The sequence below is a fragment of the Pleurodeles waltl genome, chromosome 3_1 (assembly GCF_031143425.1).
Source record: "Pleurodeles waltl isolate 20211129_DDA chromosome 3_1, aPleWal1.hap1.20221129, whole genome shotgun sequence".
Classification (NCBI taxonomy): Eukaryota; Metazoa; Chordata; class Amphibia; order Caudata; family Salamandridae; genus Pleurodeles; species Pleurodeles waltl.
The window spans coordinates 1,699,330,668-1,699,350,919 of record NC_090440.1 but is presented as its reverse complement, the minus strand read 5'-3'; the positions used below and the strand labels follow the sequence as shown (position 1 = coordinate 1,699,350,919).

Here is a 20,252-nt window from a genome sequence, read left to right as displayed (position 1 = left end):
CACTTAAGTTGCTGTAGCATACTTCGTTCTGTATAGATGGAATGCTAGAAAAGATGATGCACATGGCATATACTTTCTATGAGGGAGGGAAACTTGAAATGCTAACACCCAGCTGTACATTTGTTTGAAGGACTGTTGTCCTGCTGATTGTGTGTGTATAACTATTTTGTGATGTAGGAACAAATGCAGGGGTATATCTATCCCTTAACACCCAGGAGTGCATTTGAGTATAGGTTTTAACCAGGTGAATTTGATTGTACTGTTTTCGAAGACTTGCAGGAAGGGTTGCTACCATTCTCAGAACACAGTAACATACATTTCTGTGTTTTTGGAGGTTCTAGAAGGACCAGGTTCTAGAATGACAAAAAAGTTTGTGTAAACTTATCTATTTTATTTTTTACCTTAACAATTCTGCCTCTGTTTGCATTAAAACATTTAAAATCATCAGTCCAAAATACTTCTGACAGGTTTTCATTTTGTAGTTGCTTCTTTAAGTTTAAATGTAATTCTTTTCCTGACTTGGCAAGAAAAGTCTTGCCACAGTTTCATTATTCATGATACCAGCCTTTAGTGCTAATATGCCTGCAACACAGCACTGCATGTAATGCTATATAGATCAGGTATGTATTCTCCGTAAGGTAGTTCAGTGGGTTAATGCTTTTGTCACAGGGACCCTGGTATAACTTGTAGATCAAAAAGTACAATTATAGAAAAAAAGCTTAGGAACCTAATCGCCCACTGCACACAGCTTTATTTAACAATCAAGGCATAAGGTTTGATCCCACAGTGTTTTACCCTCTCTTTCAGTTTTCGAAGACCTACCAAATCGGTTCAGTTTGATAGTTATAAACACCATCAAGTGCCAAAAATGTTAGTTGTGTAGTGCTATATAAATGGTTATTAGTGTGAAAACACACAGATGTGTCCTCAATTGACAGTGGGTTGGGTTCCTTGCCTAGCCTGCTTGCGCTTTTAGCCTGTTTTCCCTTGTCCGGCCGTGTCTGTGCAGTACAGGCCTGCCATATTTTTAACTGCCCTTTTGTAGACCTGTGAGGTGGAGGTTGTTGGTCTTTTTTTGTAATATTTTATTTGGTTGGAGTGGAGTGATGGGTTCATTTTCCTGCCATGTACCACAGTACCCTCCATTTACTTCTAAGCTAGTGCCCGTTATCTACTGCACCATGGGTAGTGGTGGGCACCATGGGAGGCCATTCAGCTAGCTCAATATTTGCTTGCTAAACACCAGATCCTTATCAAACGACATTCACACATCACCCTACAACATCAGTACATGTTGCCCACTACTCCTAACACCATCATGTGCACAAAGTGGCTCCAAACGATGAAGTCAACTAAGTGTTTACTACTTCACTTACACATTCAGATCATGCCTCACTTACACATCACTATATAACAGTGCACATTAGACACAGCTTCTGCCACCCTTATATGCACAGTATGGCTCCAAACCATACGATTGTCTAAGCATTTGTTCCCTCAGTTGTACATCCTAAAGTTATGTCATATTATAAAACGGTATAACCATCACAACAAAGTCAAATTAAGCCTACAAAACTATAATAATGAAAATAGCATCAAAGCCACATAATAAGCAAGTTAGCTGAAATACTTGAAGCCGAGCAATGGACATTTGAACACATGAAAAGAATGGAACACAGTGCAGTCTTTTCCTGCACATAATTGAAACCATATAACCTTCGTATCTTTGAGTTTTTATATCATTATTACATATTCTAACGAATGAGAAAATGGTGGGGTGGGTGGGTCACTGGATTCTTCTTGCAGTGAAGAACGCCACATTGTACAAGAGATATATGATCCAAGCTATTCAAAACATCCTTTTCCTGGAGATTTAGCTTTTCTCCTATTTCGCCGCTGTCTCCCAGCCTGCATTCTCTGGTCTGTCTCTTCTTTCAAGCATGGTCTGCTGTTGGGCTTGTGATACTTCAAGGGCTGCTCTTGCTTCCCTCCCTAAGAGTGATCTGCTAATGCTAGATTTGGATTAGATTGGTGACTAGCCTTGCTCTTCTGAACTCCGAGCTAATGTTTCTACCCCTCTCCATTACCACATCCAGCCTCACCAGACCACTTTATCCATTTTAGTTGGGTACACTATGTTGCTTGTCGGGAAATATCAGGCTCACCCTCCCAACATTATTGACTACACTATGCCCCAGGTATGAAGTATGCTATATAGACGGAGTGGGATAGAGGGGTAGTGCTGCTGTGAAACGGGTCAGGCTCCAACAACTTTGTGTTTAGGATAGAAGGGTGGGAATGATCCACTTAACAGTTGCGTTGCAAGGAAGACATATACGTGGATAGATGGGGCATGAAGGGCAGGCTGTGGGCCTCATGATTCACTAACCAGATGAACACTTGTTCTGTCTACTTTTTTACATGAGAATGAAAGGTGTGATGTGTTAGGGATGTAACCAAGTGTTTAACCTTTGCTAAGCCACTTCCAAACAATTTGTTTGTGTTAATACCATTGGCAGTGTGGTCCTGGTGTATCCTCATACAACTGACTGTGGGTATAGCTGATAGAGGGCTTGTCCTTCCTGCCGGGGAAGGGAAATGTTTTACGAGAATGTGTCTGCCTTAATGGAGAGTTATAGGTAGGGGAACATCTTTTATCCTCTGCAGCAACTGGTGTGTCTCAGAATTTCTTCTTGTCCTTCCCCTTTAATTCTGGGGAGCTGGAGGACAGTCTGCAGGGAACAATGGCTGACTTTGATCTTACATCAATTTTGCTACTTTTACAGATAAAAAGTGATGACAACATAACTCATTTGCACTTTCTTAAGTTTACATTTGTCCGTAGTCTTAAAACAAGGTATCCAAGCTGGAGTACAAAGTATTAATCAAAAAAGCTAATACTAACAGGATGGTATGACAATTCTCATCATATGCTGCAAGGCTGTGTAGATGAGGCAACAACAAAGCGTCTTACCAGGACTTGGGATAAGTTAGTTCCTAACATTTAGGTTTTAAAAATGTTTTCCGGCAATATACGCAGTTTTGCCCTGAGAGTATAGCATTTCCACTCCAGCACTGCTTTCTTCCTGCCAGTAAGCCCTTCCAAGAGGCTAGCTGCTCTAAACTACAGTACATTTGCTAACTCCCAGCTAAGCCAAACTGCAGCTCATCTTCCTGTACTGCTCAGACTCCATCTGAACTGCAGCAAAATTTCTGATATCTTTCTGACTTTGCTTTGGCCACAGTGAAGCTGTTGGGACTCTGATGAGGTACAGATGTTTCGCCTGGATCCTTAAGAAATTAGATACTCCATTGAGTGGACTAATGTGGGGAAAAATAAAGTTCACTTATTATGTATAATAGAGTGACGTTTCCTAGGCGTCAGAAAATTGATGGGCTGTGCTGTACATCATATTCTTATGCTTTAAACTGGATTTTTTGTCTAGTTCTGGGTATCCTATTCGTACAATTGAAAGACATTTCTACTGTCTTTTAAAACAGGACTGTTCTCTAAATCACATGTCTATGCTTTAAAGGGGTATCATGTTTAGCACTGTCACTGCTCAATCATTTCTCTATAACCCGTTTTGAATGGCTAGGTCATTTAATGTATATTAACACATGTTATTCTACGGAGAGGACAATTCATGCTCTATCTCAAGGTTCACCTGGAAAGTTTACTTAACTAGATTTTTTTTTACTTTTTTTTTTAGGTAGAATGTGTTCTGTAGAGACTGTCACCAAAGCACCCATGTCGAAACGCATTTGACCAACTGCAGCATCCTGCAACAAGGAATCCAAATGTTGCCATAAGGTGAGTGTGACTGAGACTTGCTTTCTTCCACATTTAGTATTTGGTAAACTCTACCTTGCTCTGAAAACCCTGCGTTGATAATGAAACCAAATTGTTTGACACACTTGCTCTCCTGCCATACACTGCTCACCTTGGGAGTTAATCCTCATGGCAGGAACAGGGATTGCCCCATACCCTTCCTTTGCCCTGATGAGGGTAAATATAGGCACAAAGGAAAAGCAACAAACCTTAATATTCTGTATGTTTAGCATGCTTGATATTATAAAATTGTTAATTCTTTCAGGACCAATTTTGAGAATTTAGTTATTGGAACTTTGGGTAGTGACTGACAAAAAACCTTAATATCCAGTTATGTACCCAGTGAAATAGAATTATCTCATCTGTAAACAGATATTTATCTCATAAGATATCTTCTAGACACTGTCCACCAGGTGCTGCTGTGTTTCTAACTTTTATTTATTTTAAGTCCTTAAATCTTGGTGTAATCACACTTTTCCTTACTTTCCGACTTAAGTTGTGATACCATCAGTGAATTTTAAAGTACAACGTCCTCTACTTTGATAAGTACAGTTAAGTTGCTGAGATTGTAAGTGATAAAACCAACAGAGTTATATATTAGATAACAGAACTCAAGTTGTATGATGTTTTGCAAGCTGTTTTATGAACATCAACATGAAAAAATATGGTGATGGAATTTGGGCTTGTCTTCTCTTTCTGATTAGGGTAGTGAGGGACCATATTACACATAAAGGTGTTTGGTGGCAAGCGTTCTGCAGAGTGTTGCTAACCTCCTGTTTCTCAATTCATTTGATCATCTGTAGCTTGTAATGAATATTGTTCTTGTTAGTCATGTAGTCTCCCCCTTTTTTCATCTGGTGGTTTAATCCTCAAGTGTAACCTCCGGGTTGGCATGTTCTATGTTGCTGTATTGTGTGTGACTTGTTTGGCAGTTTTTTTTAAAGTATGGTAACATTTACTGCAGTGTTTACGAAGGCAGGTGTGCTTAATTTGCAACCCTTCCTAAAAATCACATTGAACAGTTATTCTAGTGACAATTGGGTGGGCATGGGGGGCTCTTCTTCCCTTTGGTCTGAACTGCTGGCCCCTGAAAATTATAGTAATTCAACTTGCTTGTGCAGCCCTACGTTGCTCTTTTGGAATATAAGTGGAGAAATGAAGTAGCACTACCAAATACACCAATACTTTTTCTTTAAACATAGGTCACAGCAACAAAGGTGACTCAGGTTACCGTGCTGTTTAAGTTGATATTTCGTACTAGACTGTGGTCACAACTCATCCAGTATCTTCCACTAACTTAAACATTTCAGTGAAGGCCTCCTGGTTCATCAAAAGTATGCTTTCACCTAGAATCTTCAAGGAAGCATAAAGTCTTGCATTAAAGATACTTGTTTGTTTAAAGCAATGATTTTTAAAAATATATTGCCCAGCTTTGTTGTGATTTGTTAGTTTTGATTTTGGTATGAAATAAACTTTCAATGATTTTCTTTTTTGAATAATGCAGCTGAGGCTCAACTGCAAGTGTGTAGTTGACTACACGTGTAAAAGGTATAGGTGAGATTTCAATTTTCTAGCTGTGTGGGGGTCCATAAACATACTCTACACACTCATTGGCCTGCCTACATCCCATATAACTGGTAAATGAGCTTTTGATGGATGTCCTATGTCCATGCATTGTATATATTCTTCTTTTGTAGATTTGAGTCTTTGTGAACACACAGCCCCCTTATGGCATATCTATACCTTGAAATAGGCAAGACATAAGATGAGTAGGTGGGAGGCGGGTGGCAAAGTTGATCTTTTCTTAATGCACTACTTTAACAAGGCTTTTACTCTGTCTGAGATAAAGAATCTACTGGCCCTGAGTTTTCAGGGAGGATTTAAACACTGGGTGAATCTTTTTAGGATAGTTTACAAAACCAGTCTTTGGCAAAGTACCATTTTCTTTTTGGGTACTGTGATTAGAAGCATACAGGGACGTTCAAGTTTTTTAGGGTTTGAGAAATTATTATTGGTGTTTCAAAATACAGCAAGAAATTAACAATTTATACAACACCCCTCAATCCGGAGCCACTGCACCACCCAGTTGGCTTAAAAATCACCTCTCTAATTCCTAACCAGATGTTTATTTCATCAGCTCAAAAATACTCAAGCCAATACCACGACATGTCACTGTTTGCGGCAGGCACTACAATTCCCTCAAAGTTCTTGGGGAAAGTGACTGCTCATCCCTGAAGATGTTTAGCAATGCAGTCCATTTGTTCATAAATTTGAGCCCTCTTCCTGCAAAGTCACGTGCAACTTTCTCCGTTCTCAAGAAGTGCCAGAACCTCTTGCCCCATTCTCATTCAACCGGATGTTGCCCTTCACAACCTACTTAATAAGGTCTGCTTGGTCACCAGTAGAAGTATCAACACCACTTTCCTAGTACCCTTCAAAGTTCATCCATCCTACTGTTTGTTTAGGATGGGCCTTTAATACATATTTAGTGTCTAGGACTATGCTCCGGATGCTGCAGGTTTTTAACAATTCTTCCTTTAGTGTGGCACTGAGCCCCTTTCACGGCATTGCCTCCAAGCTTTGGACAATTAGAATTTCTGTTGTACAGTTCCATCTGTAAAGGAGGTTCATTTGTGTTTTCAGTCCTGATTTTAAGAGCTGTCACGTACTGTATCTGTTTTTTTGCAAACGTGCCAAGATTTATTTTCCATGCACTTACCAAATAGACTTGAGTATTTTTAAAAAAATGCTTTGACTTTTCCAAAAGCAGTGCAGGTCATTGGACACCTTGCAATAGTTTACAAATTGGCTGAGTCTTTCAATGTATAAAGTCCTATATCTTAATGTGCTAACAGTAGTAGACACACTATTTGGTAAGCATACCAGGACTTCCTCACAGTTCACTTCATCCCTAAAATGGTGCATGGTGGACACCCTTCAGTTGATGCCTCTGAGTATTATTGTGTTTAAAATGCTGCTAAAAGTTATTGGCTGTAATGCCATAACCAGGATTTTGCATAAAACCTCTGAGCATGCTGCACCCAGGCATCTTCTGATTAAAAAGTACGAGTACTAATCATTTGCCCAAACTTCAATTTTTTAACGTTAGTACCTGAGCTATGCAGGGCAAATTTTGTTGGAGACCCTTGGGCCTAATAAAAGTTAATAAAATAAAACTTAATAAAAGTTAGACCACATGTGTGTGTATAGTTCTCAAAGAGATTTGCCAGAAGATGCAGCTATCCTTTTAGGTCTAAGCCTACCAGACAGCCTAGCTGTCTGGTTTGCTAATGTCATCATGCAGTAATTCGGAAAGCTTCTCTGGGAGTGCATTCCACTGTTGCTTACCGTTGGCTTTTTGAGTGATTTCTTTCTGTAAACCGGCCTTTAAATCTTGTTATATTGTCAGAATTGCTGTGCATTCAAAGACGAGGTCAAATGTCATGCTGTCTTCTTAGGGAGCTTGATGTTTACTTTTCTTTCTTTGACTATAAAGTGAGAGGATTTATGTGTCAATCATGCTGGCTGCTGGGGATAATTCTGAAGTGTGGTGGAACTAAATATTTTAATACTATCAAAGCAAATCAGTACACTAGGACTAGGTGATGACATTTCCACACATTATAGTTTGTGCGCTGTGTACTTTTATCAGTAAAACTGTATGTCTGTGCAAATGTAATGGCTGTTTCAATTGAAGGTGTATTGTCTGTAATGGCAGGGCGCTACCACACAATGCATACTCCACTTTACCCCACTCCATTTTACTCTGCACTGCTCTATACCACTGCCCTCTACTCTGGACCACTCCACACTATGCCACTGTATCTACGCCGGTCTACCCTACTTTGCTCTTCATTTTGTTATGCCATTGCACTCTCCTCCACTCTACCGTACACCACTGCACTCTACACCAGTCCACGCCACTCTACTCTGCGTCACTGTACACTAGGTCAATGCACTCTACAATGTACCATTCCACTCTACACCAGTGCAATTTGCCATCCACTGTACCCCACTGTAATCTGTTCTGCACCACTGCACTCTAAACCACTGCACTCTACCCTGCACCACTCCACTCCACTCTACAGTGCAGCATTCCATTCTGTGCCACTTCACTCTACTCTGAAACAATCTACTCTGCTCCACTCCACACCACTGCAGTCTACGCTGCACAACTCGCCTCCGTGCCAATCTACTCTAGTCAATACCATTTTACTCTACACCACTGCACTGCACTCTAACCACTGCACTCTGCTAATGCACTCTATATCACTTTACTCAAAAACACTACACTGTACACCAGTATTCTCTGCACTCTACGCCACTATACTCTGCAAAGCTCGATGCCACTGCACTCTACACTGTTGTGCTATGTCACTGCACTTCACAACGCTTTGTTCTACTCTTCACCACTGTATTCTACACCACTGCTGTCTTCGCCAATGCATTCTACGCCACTCTACTGTACACCACTGCACTCTACGACAGTCCACTCTGCAATGCTGCAATGAACTCTACACCACTGCAGTCTACTCTGCACCTCTCTAGTCTGCATAATTCCACTCTACGCCACTTCACTTTGCCTTGTACCACTCCACTCTGCACCTCTCCACTCTACACCACTACACTCTAAGCCAGAGGCTCTCAACCTGTGGTCCGTGTACCCCCAGCGGTCTGTGACACATTCCTAGGGGTCCACTGGCCTAGGATGGCAGGAAGGCACTTCTCTACCTGGGGCCTCTGGACAGAAACTCGTGTGTTTTTACATTTATTACTTCATTTGTGCCACAGTTTTAAAAGCACTGCAAAGTTCCTTGTACAACCAGCAGCTTTTGGGCAAAAATAAAAACACAAGATAACGCTGGTGATCAATATACCTGCTGGAGAAAGATGGGAGTTTTGTCTAGTGGCAGTATTGACTCATCTGAGGTAGTGCAGATGGTTAATATGCCTGCTGCAAAGAAAGTGTATCATGCAAAGAAAAGTATCTTATGTGCATAGTCCAGTGGGGTACTGCTTTTGTTACAGAGATTCTTCTGTTACTGTGTAGTTCATAAGTTACAATCATAATCTAGCACAGTGAGCTATGAACTGCCATCAAAGAGCGAATGGAAACTGCATTGCACAAATTAGAACATTTTTATTTCTCCAGTCTTTCATTATCCTTATGCTGCTATAAATGGTTTGCTTGCGTAGAAATACATTCTTATTATTAGTCATCACTAACCACTCCAACCACTGTGTTGCGGTCTGAATCCTGAGTTTATGCTTCTCCAGACCAAGCACTCTTAGAAAAATGCCTACCAGTGTGGATGACATGTGAATCCTACACCTGTAAAGCGCTCCAACATCCTACACTGGTATGACAGGTGCTATAAAACAAATTAATTACATGTGACAGAGAGGTTGTGGAGATATGAGTGAGTTATGGTTTTACTTCCTTTCCCCACCACATATTTATGTGAAAAAGCTTTCTCAGATCTTATGTACCTAAAAAATAAAAACAGAAATCGCTTGGGAAACGTAGAATCTGAACTGAGGATTCAGCTTTCCTAAATAAAATCAAACATTGAAAAGTTAGACACCAAGATGCTTTGCCGACCTTCCTATTAAAAGTTTTACATTTTTTGCATACTTTTTCAATATAAAATAATTATATGTTTAGTGATTTGAGTATTTGTTTGGTGTATATTTGTTTGTACGAATTAAGTTTCAAACATTAAAACAGTAATTCAAAACAAATACACAAATTGCTTGGGGATCCCTGGCTTCCATTAATGGTACAGGGTTCATGAAATCATGATGAACACAACAACATGAAGGACAGTTCAGTATCTCGTTTATGCTGCCACAAACGACAATTTGAACAACTGTTCAACATGTTGCTACAATTTTGCTGTTCATTATTTATGTGCATTAGTGCAGTCACTTCTTCCAGCTGTAACATGACGCTTGAAACATGAACATAAGTTGGTGGGGGAATGCACAATTTGGTACATGCCTGACCACAAATGGGAAACACATTTACACATAATATTACTATAACTATTGTTACCTTTTAATATAGTCCAACCCTAAGCTCCAAGTAGTGAATAAAAATCAACCACACTATTTGCTCAACAAAATTATGCACTTATGTCCCTGTGTCATGTAAAATCACTATGGCCTTATAAAAATTCTGGACATTACTTGGGATAAATATGCAACATTCAGCATGAATCATTTTATAAAGACCCCCTTTCTCAGTGAGGGTCATAACGAGTACCATGCTATTTTGGAGAATTACCGGTCTCAAGGCTACCATTTCTACTGTTATATTACCTAGGGCGCCTGTTTCATTTATTGTTGGCTTTAACAAACAGCCTAAATGTCTTATTCTTCTAGAATTCATAGCTACCCCCAGCATAGGTAGTATTCCTAGCTCCAAATCACCAAATGCCTGGACAGAGGCATCCATCCGATCTTTTTCCATTCTCCCTCTAGCTACATTGTTTGGTAGCAGATATTTGCTGACTTGTTTCTTAGAACTGTGTATAAAACGAGGAAGTACTAGGCCCAAAAAACAAGGCCCTCCCAACCCCTTGGGCAGCCAAGAGAATGCTTTTTGTCCACAGACAAAATAAATGCTCTCCCCTGCTGCTACTGATAACGAGGGCCGTTGTTAAATAATGGGGGGGGGGGGGGTGGTATCGAATTGTCCATCCCTAGGGTGAATTGTTTATATCTTTTACTCATAACATTATCTTTGGAGTTGTTTTTGTAGTGTGTACCTTCGCCAAATGGTGTCACTATTTCATCTCCGTGTTTGTGCCAGACATCAGTACCTTTTGGGCCAGAAAACCAGGCGATAACTGCTTCAATTAGAATATAACAAGAATCGTTAACTGCCACATTCAAAGGCAACAAAGACATCCTGTGTTGTGTTACACAAGGGAGCTTTAGACAAATCCAACAATCAGAGATGTTTAATTCCTTGTGATAGGCGTTCATCATTTTTATGGCAACGTTTTTATGGTACTCTTTAGAAAGGTGATTGTGCAGATCTTCAGTAGACATGGTCCTGTTTAAAACCAGTAATTTTGGGAAGTATAGTTCATACAGGTAGATGACGATGGCTGTTAGGGTGATGATGATGATGATCAGGGTAAATGGCCTGCACTTTTTTTTTTTTTTTTAGCATGTTCCTTTCCATCCTAATTGTTCCTCTTCAACAGTTTGTTGCTTGTTCTTCATCACTAGGCCATGAGAGGTCACCAATACTTTGCGGCTCTGGATCCAGTAATAACTATTGTTAGTTGGGTCAAGAAGATGATCTTACTGTAGGGCGTGGGTATCAGTGGTACCGAGGGCCAAAGTCCTTGATGAGTTGAGGTGGCACAGTCATTAGGGCAGTCCTGTGTGCTGCAGCCGGTGGCGAGGTCTGAGGCATGGGGTCTCTTTTCACATTTGAGGTATGAATCCAATTCTTATATCCTGTGCACTTAACGCCTGTTTGTGTTTCCAGCCGAACTTGTGCGACGCTCTTCTAGCGTGGTTGTAGACAGATCTCTGAAAGTTCTTAACCATGACCCATTCGCCTGGTTGAAGGTTGTGTCCAGGTCCCTGCAGAGGCAATGACAAGGCATCTTTCACCTGTTCATTAATGGGAGAAACACGCTTTGTCATTTCAGCACAATGCTCTCAGAGCAGTGTGTTAGTTATTTGTAGTGTTGGCAGTGTTTTTGGGACCCCCCATCAGGCGAGGGGCTTTCCACTCACTATTTCAAGGGGGCTGAGACGTGTTACAACATCTGGTGTAGTTTGCATACTCATAAGGGGAAAGTGGCAAGGCATCCACCCAAGTCAATGTAGATTCTGCACATATTTTATCTATCTTGGCCTTCAGGATGCTATTTCTCCTTTCGATGGCACCAGCTGCTTCATGGTGACAAACACAGTGAAACCTCTGTTGCACTCCAGTTGCCTTGCAGGCCAATTCCATTACTTTATTAACAAAGTCTACCCAATTATCACTTGAAATCATACCGGCAAACCAAGTGTGGAAATAATTCTTTCAGCGACCATTGAGCTGTGCTCATAGCATTGCATCGGTTAGTAGGATAGCCTTCAATCCCCTTGCTGAACATACATACTACTGTTGGTACATACTGAATCCTATTTGTATGAGGCAGCTCAAGAAAGTCCATGTTCAAATATTCAGAGGGTGCCTCAGCACGTGCAAAATGCCCTGCAGGGATAGGAATTCCTTTACCAGCATTATACTGTGTACACTCCAGGCACTTTTTATATATTTTTGTCTACAAATTTCTCTACATTAGCGTTTCCCCTAAACAGTGTCATGCTGTTCACAGTGACATCTCTTCCCAAGTGGAAAGTGTTGTTCATCATCAATGCTATGGGATATAACCATTTGTCAGGTAGCATGAATCGATAACCATGTTGATCCTTCTGACAGCTATTCACCAGAGTACCATATTGTTGCAATTTTTGTGTCTCTTCCTTAGTTGCTTGTTTTTGAAAATCTGCTATGTCCCTATCACTGAATTTATATGCATTTTCTTTCTCTTCAATAGACATTTGATTGTAAACATATGTTAGTAACATAACATTCTGTGCAGTCTCTTTGGCTATCTTGGCTGCAAAAACATTCCCTTTGCCTATGTCATCTACTATATTTTTGTGTGCATTACTTTGGATGATAGCTACTCTTTTTGGCAATGATAAAGCATTCAGTAACTCAACAATCAGTGGACCATGTTGTATTTTTATTCCTTGAGACTTGAGGAAACCTCTTTCTGCCCAAAGCCTCACAAAATTATGTGTAACTCCAAATGCATATTGACTATCACTATACGTATTCACAGTTAGTACAGCGCTCAACTCACAGGCTCTTGTTAATGCTATTAACTTGGCTGCTTGTGCCGATAATTCTAATAGTCTACAGATTTCAAAGATATTGTGTAAAGTGGTAACAGCATATGCAACAGTAGTTGTCCTATCCTTAAACTTAAAGCAAGAGCCATCAACCCATAAGTCACCATCTTTTTCTTCCATCGGCCTGTCCTGTACATCTATTCTCTCTTTGGTCTGTTCTTTTGTGATGAGTATACAATCATGGGACATGTCTGTATCATTCTGGGGAAGAGGCAAGATAGTCGCTGGATTAAGTGTGTTATCTCGTTATATGGTAACATGAGGACTTGTTTAACAATAATCGCTACAGAGAGAAGTGCATACAGATGTACGTTGTGTCCTAAAATAATTTTGTGCTTGTTTTAGGTAAACAGCTCCTGGTTTAGTTAGTTGCACGCAGTCATGTTGGTAAGGCTCGAGCAGTCATGCCTAAGGTGGGGAAAAAAAATAGCAGGGTCTTTCCCTATCACACTGTTGTTGTGTAAGAATAGCAAGTGCGCACCCATCATGTTCATGTACAAAAGATGAAATTCTTCAGTACAGTCAGGTATTCCAAGAGCAGGAGTGTTGCAAAGTGCCTGTTTGATTTGCAGAAAACTGTTCTGGTGTTCACTTTACTATGGTAAAACTTGTGGGGTGTCTTTAGTCGTGAGGTTTAGCAAGGGTTTGAAAATAAGGGAAAGGTTGGGGATTCATTGTCTGCAGAATCCAGTACCCAGAAAGGCTTGTACTTGTTGTTGTGTTGTATGGGGTTGAATATTCAGTATAGCTTTCACTCTTTGAGAGTCAAGTCTCCTTTCCACCTTCAGCAGGAGGTGGACATGTATGGGAAGGAAATTTAGTAATGCAGTGGTATCAGAAGCACAGTCTGTTTCTCTGGTGCTGGCCCATAGTATGCCATCTATGTACAGTATGAGAGTTGTGTTTGGTGTCATTTGATAGGTGTCTAGTAGTGCTTTTAGTGAATAAATGGAGGGGTATTCTGTGAAGCATTGTGGAATACATGTAAAACAGTTAGAGCGATTTTAAATAAATATTAAATATAATGAAAAATAAGTATTGTGAGTCTTCATGCAGGGGAATGGAAAATACGATAGGTGCTATCGTCATGCGTCCCACATCATTCTTACCAGAGGGCCAAACATTGTTGTCAACTTTGTCAAACACCCATTCAGGGACCGTAGTTTGGGGTTGGGTGAAATAGATATTAGTGGGAAAAGAAGAGTTTTCGGTACATTCAAGATATACACTTTCTGCAGTGCATGTTATTGTTCTGTTAATTTTTTGAAGTATGTCTATGCCCAACAAGTTACGGGTGCATTTGTCTGTCATTACAAAACAATGTTTATCAGTTATTAGGCCAAAGGTATATGTCAGTGGGGTGAAGACAAGACCATGCACAGGTACAATAGAAAATCCCACAGATTTATCATTTTCCCTGGAGGGGTGAATGTAGGGTAATTTTTCAAGAAATGGAGGAATTAGTGGCCCCAGTATCCAAAGGGAATTTAACCGTCTGTCTTTGTACCATTGCTTCAACATATGCCCCTCTTGGATCCACTAGAATTTCCACCTGTTCCTCTCTTTCTCCCGGGCCACCCTATTGGGTGAAATCATAATCAGGCAAGGGAACAGTTACCTTTTGAAATCCATTAGCTTGTCTATTGAAGTAGTTTTGTTGGTGTTCGCAATGAGTGGTGTCATTAGAATAAATTTCAGCATGGGGCAATTATTGGCATTTCATTATGTTGTTGTGACCCTCTGTTAAAAGAATTTCTGTATCCTCCTTTGCATGTCCTTGTGACATGGTGTGCCCTCTGTTAGGGTCTTTCCATTTGTAGCATCCATTATCTATGTGGACATTCTCGGGACTGTAAAGTTGGAGCAGAGTATCCCCTTGGTCCCCCCGTTGTCTCAGAATGTCAACCTGCCCCTCCCTTGCTGTAGTTGCTAGAGCAACACTTTACTCTTTAACTCCTTGTGTTTCTTGTCTTTATTTTGTTCTTCCTTTGCCTGCCTCTCAGTGTAGTATTGGTCCATGGTCCATACTTCTGTTAGTGATTTTACTCCCCGTGTTGGCTTTTAGGTATGGATGGATAATCTTATACATTCTTGGAGGCCATTTACATCACAACTGGAGAGGGCCTGTGGGTCCCCTCATCAGCAGCATCCATCTTACTATGGGCAGAGAATATATTTTATATTCTTTTGTATTTGTGAGAAGAAGGTTGCTACTTTTTCGTACTTTTCTTGTTTATAGTTGTTCAGTTTTGTGCAATCTAGTCGCTTACGGGACACTAATTCATGCAATCTAACCATTAATTTGCCTGGCAGGGCTGCTATTTCATCAAGCACTTGACCATCAGCTTTCCAGGCTTGTTCTTAGAGTTAATTTTGGTCCAGTCAACATCTTCAAATTTTACTTTCCTGCACTTCTAACATACATCAGGTGGGAGAATGCAGGAAACAATTTGGTCTGTTATTCAATGTTAACTGGCCTATGTGCAATATCTTTTCTGTTCTGGTATACCATTCATCAGGGCTCCCCCTTATATCCGGATAGTCTTTGGAAAAGGCAATGAGTTCTGTTTTAGTCCAGGGGACATGTGCAAGATAACGAGGGTTATTGGCATAAAAACCTGGTAGCTTACGTATAGGGACCATCATAGAGGCACATAAGGATTGGTACATGTCAATCCATTCAAGATATAGGGAAAACACAATATTACATGTTATAATGGGTGAAAATATTGGACATCGTCAGGTCCTGCGGCTGACCCTGTTTAAACCTTACTGAATTATAACTAATGCATAAGGAATTATAACCTTTTCCATATCTTGCATTATAGAGTTTTTCACTGCATTTTCACAGGTGTTCAAATTCCTACCCTCCTTAGCTGTAAAATGCTGTGTGCTAAGTTTCATGCAGTTCTTAATGTTTTAATTTGATCTCATTTTTGGTGTGATGGTGCTTCTTAATAACTTAAAGCTGAGAGCAGGTCCCCCTGTAGGCAGCAAATTGGGGGGAGGAGTAAAAGGAGGGTCCTCCTTCGTTGGATCTCCCTGTTCTTCTAATGCAGGCATATCAGAATCAAAGGTTTGTGAAATGACCTGTGTTTAACTTAACTGATCAGTGGCCGCTTGATAGGATGGTGGGTGCGGTCTCTTAGTGAAAATGTGTTCACTTATATGGTTGTCTGAAGTGGAAGGAGCCTAGGCCACCTGTTCTGGTTTATATACCTCAAATGTTTTACTCTCCTTCATATGGTGTTCCCTGATCTCTTCAGCAAATTCATCAGCCCTTTTCTTTCTGTTGTATTCCCTTGCTTTCTCCCTTTCCATCTTAATTACTTCCTTCATATGTTTTTGTTTGGTGTATTTTTCCCACCTATTCAGCGCATCAAACTGCAACAGTCTCACTTTCTTCTTTCCTTTCTCAAACATACACTCCCCTAGATAATTACATTTATCATAATCAAAAGTACCATTCAGTGGAATGAGGGATCTTTTTCAGTATATTCATGCCATGAATGCAAAAACAATCTAGTCTCCATCCTTTGTTTAGTCATCTTCACCCATTCTGGAGTTTCTTCTTATGGACATGTCTGTACTTTATCTACATAATGTTTATTTACACCACACAATTTCCCATTTTCACTACTTCTATAAGATAATTATTTTAGTGCGGTAATCGTGAATCTTCTTTGTCACATTTCAAATGCTTCCTGTCACACCACTAGTCACTAAACATCATATGGGACTATCCCATAACAAAGTACAACACCCTGTACTGTCCCTATGGCCATTATATCATCAGTGTCTCATATCATTTCACATAATTGCACACATCCATGATACTCCTTACCAGGTTTCGGCAACTGTGTTGCCTCTGAGTTCTTTGGATCCAGTAGAGTCAACCTTGTGTCTCGGGGTACTGGTGATCCCCTCAGACACCAACCGGCCCTTTGACCGTGGCTCCTTCTGGTCCCTCTGGATTGACTTGGTGGATCTCAGGTGAGCCCTCAGTTTATGAATGCACAAATCAGATACACTTGTCTGTTAATAACAGACAGCAACCAAACAGTCGCAGAGGTATTTTTATTTTAGTTTAAGCTTGAGAGATGCAAAGCAGTCTGCTTTCAAAGTATACTCTACCAGACGCAGCTGGTGCAGCCTACTTATACCATTTGTACATCATTGACATATATTGAAATAGCAAAGTCAGACATGCATGCACATGACAGATTATGCATGTTAAGCTGAGTAAAAGTTGATAGGAATCTTATCAAAGCGTGACTACATTCTCACAATGCTGAGGACAGGTGCAGGTTTCAACATCTGCTTTTTGTCATCCGTTTTTATCGACTTCTTATCTATGTAATCCTTCAGTTCAGAAACACAAGGAGCAATTGACAAGAATAAACAGTTCATGGACTTTTACCTTCCTCTGGAAAAGCCAGGATTTGTACAGCTGCACGGTTCATGGGTCATGATGAACTCAACAACATGGACAGTTGTTCAATATCTCATTTATGCTCCCACACACCCTTCCACTTTACAACACTCTATTTAACCTGCAACACTCTACAATAATCTATGCCACTCTACACCACTCCATGACATTCCACTATAATCCACTCTGTTACTCAGCTCTACTCTGCACGCCTCTCTATACCACTCCATAACACCCCACTCTCCTCCACAACACTCTACTCCAGGCTACTCTCCTTTATGCCCCTAACTTGCAGCCATGCTGAACGGCTGCCTAGCTGGTGTACAACATGACTAAAACCTATTATCAAAGCCAATAGCTCTTGCATAGAAGAGCTCTATTGGATTTACCAATGCTTGTTTGTACTAAGGGTTTTTTGAGAATGTTCATTTATTTCTATTTGTAGAGGGCTTATGCAGAATAATTTAAAATCACTTACCAAATGTGTGTCACTTTACCCATTTGGTATTGCAAATAGGATCAAACAAAGGCATAGTTTGCATAATGACAAAATGAATAAAATATAACTGTCAAAGATATGGTTCACACACCCAGACATGCCATTTGCAAATTCTGCATTGTTGATGTGCCATGGTATGCGAAGCGCAGAAAATGGAATATCACTAATTTGGTAAGGGATACTCCTATTTCTGCTCTCTCCCAGGTCCTATATTTCCGTACACCAGACCTGATCTGATGGGGGGCAAGCTGCAGTGCACAGACACGAAAATGTACTTCCCAGTGTGCACTATGATACTTGTAGTTCAGCAATAGCCAGACCATTAATTTATAAATATTGTTACATTTATTTGACATTTTATAGCACCAACAAGACCTGTATAGGTGAAAAATTGCCATACAATAAAACAAATACAGTGCAAAAGCACTTGAGGCTTTATTGTGTTTCATGGTTCTGATAACAGGTAACTGCATCAACATTACAGTCGGCCAAGAATGTTGGTGTACTACATTTAATTTAGATTTATGATGGGTGTAAAATTAAATTATATCTGTTTCTCTGAAACTAGCTTCAGCAGCTTTTCTCAAGATATGCATTTCACCACCCACATACAAGGTTCCTTTAGCAGTTCCCAAACTCACCAAACTTAAGTATTAGGAAGTCTAAGCATAACAAAGTATGCACACGTGCCCAATACTTATGCAAATAGAGCTGGCCTGCGGAGTACTTATACTGGTGTCTTGGCTCACCCATAGCTTACCAGGCCAGTTGTATGAAGAGGGGACCTGTTTGTTTTGTGGATCCGTTACAATACTTGCAGTGTGCTAACTACAAATCACAGATGAATGAGTCGACTTCTGTGAACCACATCCTAAACATGCTGATCCTTAGAACGATGACCATCCCTTTTGCCACCTCCTGATTGCTACTGAGGGGGCTATTGGCCTCCCTTTGTTCAATCATGTAATAGGCTACAGCATGTCTGATCATAAATACTTTTGGTTACATCAAGCTGAGGCAGGTGCACATTTTTTATGCTCAGAACTTTTTATTGCATTTTAAATGTTCGCATAAGGTAAATCGTTTCATGGCAGGAGAGTTGTTGAACTTGCATTTCATTAAAGATGGGAGTCTGATATTCTCTGTTGTTTTGCTTTCACTAATGACTGAGCTGACAAAAATCTCTGGAATGCACTTCTCAGTTCAAAGAAAACATTTATTATTACTTCACCACACGGTTCCTAATAAAAATAAAAAAAGGAGTTTAGTAGATTGAAAGCACACGCTTAAAAATAGTCACAGCAGTGAAAGGAAAATATACCAAAATGATTCTCAACTGCAATGTACACAGCAAATATATGTAGTTATGATTATGCAAAGCAAAGAATAAAGTAAAAATTCATCACCGTAGGGCCTGCCAAGCTCTTCATCTTTCTCATGCCAGCAAGAAGATGACCCAGTTCAATTGTGAGAAAGAGATATCCACCCTCACGGGACAAATGTCAGGCATTTGATGTCTAATCCTGACCGAGGTCTTGGAAATTTCCCTGCTACTGAGCAGGGCCACCTTTTTATATCTTGAAGAACCCGAGAAGGGCTTTCTGGAAAAACCTCTCCTGTAGAAAAGAAATATTCAAACATGCTGGCTAATGTAAGTCAGAGTTGAAAGAAACAGGTTGGAACTGGCCAGTCTCCCAAATTGTCTCTTTCAAGCGCAAATCGTTCCCTGCTTGCACTAAAAAACATCAATCTGATACATTCTTATCGTGCTGATGCCTACCTCCTCCATAATATGTCCCAGCTCTTTGGTGAGAGAGAATATGAAAACAAGCACAGTTTACAATGTGCAGCCTTTAACATGGCAGTGTCAAACGCTACAATAAAGTCAATAGGCAGCTAAACTGAATACATAATGTAATCTGCAACTGGTGAACACCAGATAGCTAATCCATGTGAAAATGGTGCAACACAGTCAGTGGTCAAAAACACATATTTCACTACATCTATGAAATGTGAGTGCCTTGATTCCTTAGTGACTTGTAGGGTTCCTGAAGAATTTTTAAGAGCCCTGTGAGGGTAGTAGCAGGATGTATGAGTTGGAGTATTTATTGCTCATTATTCCTTTGATGACACACATAGGGACTGAGGGCGTCTTAGTGTGCAACAAAACATAGTCTTGTTGCTAAGAATATAAAAGTGAAAAATAGTCAACTAAAAAAGAAAGAAAACCCGGTAATACAGACATTGGGGCATGACAAATAAGTCTGTATCTGTGTAGTATTGGTGGGTTGGACAGTGAGTATTTGGTTATTTTGCAGATGTGCGCAAATGATCATTTGCGCTTTCTCACCTATTCATGGAGGTTTGACTGTTTGGAGGTATTTGTGTATGAACTCCCAGAGTGGCCTTTTAGGTGATAATAGATCCTTATTGCGCAGTATAGGTTTTATCATATTGATGGATATGGTTGAGCCATGTTCACCATGCATAAAGGTAATTTATGAGCTTTTTTCTGTTCTCAGAGTATGTTCTCGTTTACTAGGCTAAGAGGTTGT

General features: G+C 40.2%; 1 protein-coding gene across 2 annotated transcripts in view; it reads left to right on the top strand.

The window, feature by feature from the left end:
• Nucleotides 1–20,252, top strand: part of USP40 (ubiquitin specific peptidase 40) — a 570,914-nt gene that overhangs the window by 20,854 nt on the left and 529,808 nt on the right. For both annotated transcript variants that reach the window (XM_069225530.1, XM_069225531.1), the window contains one exon: nt 3,714–3,814. The gene's annotated coding sequence lies outside the window, so the exon portion shown is untranslated. Of the gene's footprint in view, nt 1–3,713; nt 3,815–20,252 lie in introns of those variants that run through there.